General features: G+C 52.6%; 1 long non-coding RNA gene across 1 annotated transcript; it reads left to right on the top strand.

The window, feature by feature from the left end:
* The first annotated feature begins 532 nt into the window (after positions 1 to 532).
* Positions 533 to 2223, top strand: LOC128829244 (uncharacterized). The gene is made up of 2 exons (XR_008443306.1): positions 533 to 827; positions 1652 to 2223. It is a non-coding gene; the product is annotated as an uncharacterized LOC128829244 (long non-coding RNA).
* The last annotated feature ends 3914 nt before the right edge of the window (positions 2224 to 6137 follow it).

Below are 6137 nucleotides of genomic sequence, written 5' to 3'. Positions count from 1 at the left end.
CTGGAGTGACCATGGGCTGGGATATAGGGGTACTGGGGATTCTAGGGGTTTGGCCCCATGGGTTTATCAGCCTCCCAGGGCCGGGGATGCCCCTGGGGGAGAGCTGCGGGCAGCCCAGACTCTCGGTGTCTCCCAGGAGCCGGGGGGCCCTGCCTGACATCAGGGACCATGTTTTTACAAGGATGATTTTAGCCCCCCCCCATCAGGTCCCAGCTGCTGCCCCTCCCGGCCTCCCTCTCACCCGAGGCAGCCACCACCTCAACTGCCAGGCCGGGGATCCGCAGGCCGTGCCCGGCCCCGGCCCGCCCTTTGGCCTCGCGCTTACCCCCGCCACCCCCCGACAGCGCGGCCAGGGACCCCCGGGCCGGGCCCCGCTCCCCATCCCAGCAACCGCCGGGGCCCAGGCCGCTCCCCGCCCGCCCGCAGGCCACGCTGACCCCGGCCCCCCGGGGCAGGGGCCGCGCTCCGGGCCGGGCCCCTCCAGCCGCCCCGCTCCCCGGGGCTCAGCCCGCCGCGGCTCTCACCTGCGCTGCTCCCCCGCCGCTCCTCTCCCCTCCGGCCCGGCCCAGCAGCTCCCCGGGCCCCGCTCGGATCCCGCCGCCGCCGGGGGCAGGAGGAGGGCGGGGGGAACCTGCTGCGGCCACCCGGGCGGGAGGGGGAGGCCCGGGGCGGCTCCGCGGCCTCTCCTGAGCCAGGCGCCCCGCCGCTGTGGGCAGCGGGCTCCACGCGAGCTCGGCGGCTCCGGGCGTGGGGGGGAAGCGGGGAGAGCCCCTCGCCGGGGGAGGCCGCAGATCCCCGGCCTCGCGTAGGCTCCCTTCCCGGCCAAGGTGCGTGAGGACCGGGGAGGGGGGCGGCGACGGCCTCGGAGGACAAAGGCCCCGGGGAAGGGGGGGCGGCTCCGATGTGCCGCAGGTGGGGGCACGAGAATCCGGGGCACCCCCCTCCCTGCACGGTCAGCCCGACTAGTCGGCGATTAGTGGGGGTGGGGCGGGTGTCGGTGCGGCCGGGTCCGCCCCCTGGTCCGACTCGGCCCGGCCCGATAGGGATCGATTGGTGCAAAGACACACTAGTGAAAGCGCGTGTTCTCTCGCGAGATTTGCACGGCTGTGGGGGGGGAGGGGAGGTCAGTGCTGGGAGGGGGGAGGGGAGGTCAGCGCTGGGCGGGGCTAGTGCCTGGGGTGGGGGTGAATGCAGGAAGGGGGAGGAGCTAATGGGGGGCTGGGAGGGGCCAGTGCATGGGGTTGAGGGGGGGTAGGGGTTTGTGCAGGTGGAGAGGAGTGTGCAGGGGGGGGGGCAGGGCACCTGATGGGAGAAGTGGGGTCAAGTGTGGAGGGGAGGGGCTAGATCATGGAGGAGGGGTTCGGTGGGGTGAGAGGTTAGAGCCTGCCCCCAGTGAAGGAGCTAGTGTCTGGGATGGGGGTGTCTGTGCATGCAGGGAGGAAGGGGACCCGCGTGCATTGGGAGGGCTTGGCGCTGGGGGTCAGCAGAATTGGATTAGTGCAGAAGGGAGGGGATTGGTGGAGATTTATACCCACCCAGGTTGTTTCACCCTCCAATGAACTGCAAGGCTGCTGCTGGGGGGGGCAGACCGGGTGGCTGATGTGCTTAACACTCAGGGGTAAGGGTAACTTAGGCTGTCTTACTCCCTCAGCCAAGAGGGTGCTTTCAATGAGCACTGGCAGCAACAGACCAGGCGCAGAGGGAGGAGACGGAGCTGATGCATAAGGATGATCAACATGAATCCACTTTCCCTGCTTTCCTCTTAACTCCCTGTGGCGTGAAGGGAAAATTCCTCTCCATCTCCACCCAGAGGGAATTCCTCCCTCTGCCTGAGCAACAAGAGACCTTGTTTGCAAAGACAGTCTCCTCTTCCCCAGGGAATGACTCCCTCACCCTGAGGAGCAAAGGGGCCTGTAGGGAAGGGTTCATACACAGAACATCCCCAACCTCCCAATCATTGCGCCTCTGAGGAATTGAGAAAAAGACATCAGAAAACAAGAATGCCTCCACCCCGATTTGCCGTTTCTTAAATCTTTTTGACAAGCTTCTGATTAAATATGGATATTGCACATAAAAAGCAGGCTGCGCGGTCGAAGAAAACTAAAAGTGACTTTATGTTAACTGTAGTCTTTCCTTGCACTTTTAAAGCCAGGGGCTTGTTCTTGCAATTGCCTCTTGCTAAACTCCCACATTAAAAGGACTTAGTCTGGTTACTGTGGTGGATTACCTTGTCGTTTGTTCTTATTCCCTTTTCTTCCAAAGCCTGGGAGCATCATCAGAGAGAATGTAAAGTGCCACTGAAAGGCATAGCAACTCACTTTGCTTTAAGGCTGAATCAACTTTCTGAAAAGCAAACAAAAGGGGGGGGGGGGGGGAGAAGTTGTTCAGAAAGGAAGTGGCCATGCCTGTCCAAGTGGAGGCAGGCGAGGATTAAGGACAGGAAAGGAAGTTGCTGGTGCTTTGGATAAAAGCTTGGCCTTCCAAAACTATAGTGTAATGGAAAAGGTATTCTAGTCAGTATGTCTGCATGTCAGAGGAGACTCAGTCACTGAAGTCAGACTTTGTTTTACTGCAAACAGAGTAAAGAGAAATGTACAGTCGAACAGGAATCTCTGCCAGTTTGGCAAATCTGATGATATAGAGTAGGACTGAGGGAATGAGAGATCCCATTTGAGGGCACAAGAAAAGACAGAGACCTGCAGCACTGTAAAGAAATTTCTAACATTTTATTTTAAAATTGTTAATTTAAGTTGAGGAGGGGAGGGGAGGGGGGAACTTGCTCTGCAAATCACTTTGAAAATGTCTGCCTTTTCTCGTAAACTGCATTTCCTGTGCTTTAACCTATTTCGCAGCAGGAGATCCAATCTGAGGAAGTCGCAGCAAAATTTCACCTCCCACCAAGAGATGCAGCATGGGGACATAAACAGTGACAGGGATCTCTAAAAACTATTTTGAAAGTTCTTTTTTAAAAAGAGACTTCTATAGTATTTATGTTTCTCAAGCCATCCACATTATTACAACTAATCACCACAGTTTAGAGGAATATTAGGGACGTTTGGAGTTAACATTCAATTATAGAAGTAAACTTCATTTGTACAGTTAAAATCAGCGAGAGAGAATAGTATCAAATAAGCAGGCCAACTCCAGCAGGGTCCAATAACCTCTTTATAAAGCTATTTCGTTACACCAGCAGCCGTGAGTCATGTAGTGGGATGGATTGCAGTCACTTCAGTATGGTTTTGCTCGTTCCTTTGAAGAGGTTTAGGATATTGCTCCTCTTCCACACGCTGCTTTTCCTCAATTGTGGAGCTTCTCGGGGTTCAGTCTCTTCCTATCGCTTGTTCAACGTGTGGAGCCCCTGGGGGAAGAGTGAGGGATGCTACAAGCTGCACTTTCGTTCTATACTAAGGTTACTTAGCTCTATGGGTGTGATCCACAAAGGTACTTAGATTCCTAAGTCCTATTAGGCACCACTGGGAGCCACAAAACTCCTGCTTGGCTGTCGCCCTAAACCTGTAAGCGCCTAAACTCTCTCAGTACCTAAGTTTTTGCAGCAAAAGGGCCCTAGACGCTCATGTTTCTGGCTCTGGGCATGTGCACTCCTGCTTCGCACTAATTGCCCAGACGGCTATCTCCTGCGTAAGCCCCAGTGCGATTCACAAAGCGGGAAAGATAGGCATTTTGCCACCTAAATCATATGCAGGGACCCAGTCTGGTAGGTGTGCCCAGAAGCTACCTCAGGTGAGCTCACACAAAACAAGAAGGAGCTCCTTTCTAACCTTTAGCCTAGTGTACTCACCTCATAGGTGGGAGACCCCTGGTTCAAGTCCCCCCTCCTCCTGAGAGGGAGAAGGAATTTGAACAGGCTGTGGCCCCTCTCCGGTGAGTGCTCTAACTGCTAGACCATAGAGTCATTCGAACTCTTTCTCAGCCCCAATTAATATTTAATTATTCAAATTTTCATTAAAGGGGAACAATTTCCATAGAAGGGATTGAGGAAGCCTCACGTCAGAATATCCCATTGCCTGGCAGCTAGGACGCTCACCTGAGCGGTGGAAAAGCCCTGTTCGAATTCCTTCTCCCCCTCAGAAGGAAGGGGTTTCCCACACCCTGGATGAATACCCTAGTCATAGGCTAAGGACTGCCTTCTAGCTTCGTACCTATCTCTGAGAGGTGGCATGGCTTAGCACATCCCCTCCTGGTCAGCATCTCCTGTTGGCTAGCTTAGGCAAGCTCCCTGTATAACATGCTGGCTTGTGGCTCACAGTCTAAGGTGTCGCTCTCTCCCCTGTCACTGTATAGGAGTCTGGGCGGCTGACTCAGGCTCTGTGGATTGCAGGGCTGTTCCTGTTCCAGGGGGCGTGAGCAGGTTTCAGGTGGTCCGCCAAGCAGGGCCAGCGTTAGACTCGCTGGGGCTCAGGGCAGAGAGCTGAAGCCCCACCACATGGTCCCCGAGCCCTGCCACCCGGGGCTGAAGCCGAAGCCTGAGCAACTTAGCTGCACGGGGGCCCCTGCGGCATGGGGCCCCAGGCAATTGTCCTGTTTGCTACCCCTTAACACCAGCCCTGGCTTTTATATGCAGAAAACCAGTTGTTGTGGCACAGGTGGGCCATGGAGTTTTTATAGCGTCTTGGGGGGGGCCTCAGAAAGAAAAAGGTCGAGAGCCCTCTGCTCTAAGACATTAGTGACAATAAGTTTAATGATCTTATTTCTATACATCATAAAACCATCATGTAATTCAGTCTACGCAGCGTTGTCTGCTCCAGTAGGGCCAAGACTGGAATAGCCCAAGAACTACACACAATAACCTGGTGACCCTCCCACAACTCCTTTTTGGGTCAGGACCCCTACAATTACATCACTGTGAAATTTCAAATTTAAATAGCCAAAATCATGAAATTTACCACTTTAAAAATCCTATGACCATGAAATTGACCAAAATGGACTGTGAATTTGGTAGGGCCCTATCCATTGGTCTGTAGTAGATCTGGTTCAAATAAAGGCCACTAAGCCTGTTGCTTTCAAGAACATAAGAACGGCCAGACTGGGTCAGACCAAACATCCATCTAGCCCAATATCTGGTCTTCCGACAGTGGCCAATTGCCAAGTGCTCCAGAGGGAATGAACAGAACAGGTCATCATCAAGTGATCCATCCTGTCGCTCATTCCCAGCTTCTGGCAAACAGAGGCTAGGGACACCATCCCTGTCCATCCTGGTTAATAGCCATTGATGGACCAGTAACATCTCAAACAAAATCATGTTTAACCAGTACTTTGTTTATTCCAAGTGCCTGTTTAAATGCTAAATCAGAACAAACTAGGTTAAAAAAAATATTCATGGCTGCATGCCTAAATGGTTGCAGTTTTTGCATGAAGCTTAAGTTAAAACCAGACAGATGTGATGAGAGCCTTTTAGCTAGTAGAACAATCATAAGAAACTTCATTTTAACTCTTTTAAAAGCGTGTGAACTGCTTTTACGGGATCCATCAGCTTTAAATGAATAATTTATAATGAAAGAAATAGCCTTCCTTGTGTTACAACAAACCCTTGGGTGATTAATAAGGAATTTTTCTAATTACTTTAATTCCCCCCAATTATACTGCTTGTTTACTTCAGTAAATAACTCTCCTTCAAGGGAGATAAAACTATCCCCAAAAGGGACAGCTCCTTCTGGGGATTGGGGGGGGGAAGGGACTGCAGGAAACTCTCAGGTGCCAGCAGTCTCTGGAAAGGTGACATTTAAGCAAAGGCAGGGTTGGTTAGATGAGAGGCAGAGGGATGTCATGCTGGAGAATTACAGGATTATTCTTTCCTAAACCTGATTTGATCTCCTGGGCGGGATGAGGGGAAGAGACAAGCATCACCAGGACTCAGAGAAAAGGAGTTCCTGTGAGCAATGATGCAATCATTACCTTAAAAGCAGACATTTATTCTTCCAGTCTCAGTTTCACGCAAACACTTTTGTCTAGGTAGTGTCCATTCCCCTGTAAGCTCCTCAGGGCAGAGACCTGTCTTATTCAATGGCTGTAAAGCACTAACTCTCTATGAATATTAAAACCTCTTCCAAACCCAGTATCTAATTTTTTTAACCTCTAACTGAAATACTGAGGCGTTTTCTCAGGGTTCTCAGATTTTT

Source organism: Malaclemys terrapin, chromosome 25, assembly GCF_027887155.1.
Source record: "Malaclemys terrapin pileata isolate rMalTer1 chromosome 25, rMalTer1.hap1, whole genome shotgun sequence".
Lineage (NCBI taxonomy): Eukaryota > Metazoa > Chordata > Testudines > Emydidae > Malaclemys > Malaclemys terrapin.
The sequence above is the reverse complement of the archived record's forward strand: the minus strand, read 5'-3'. Positions and strand labels throughout refer to the sequence as shown.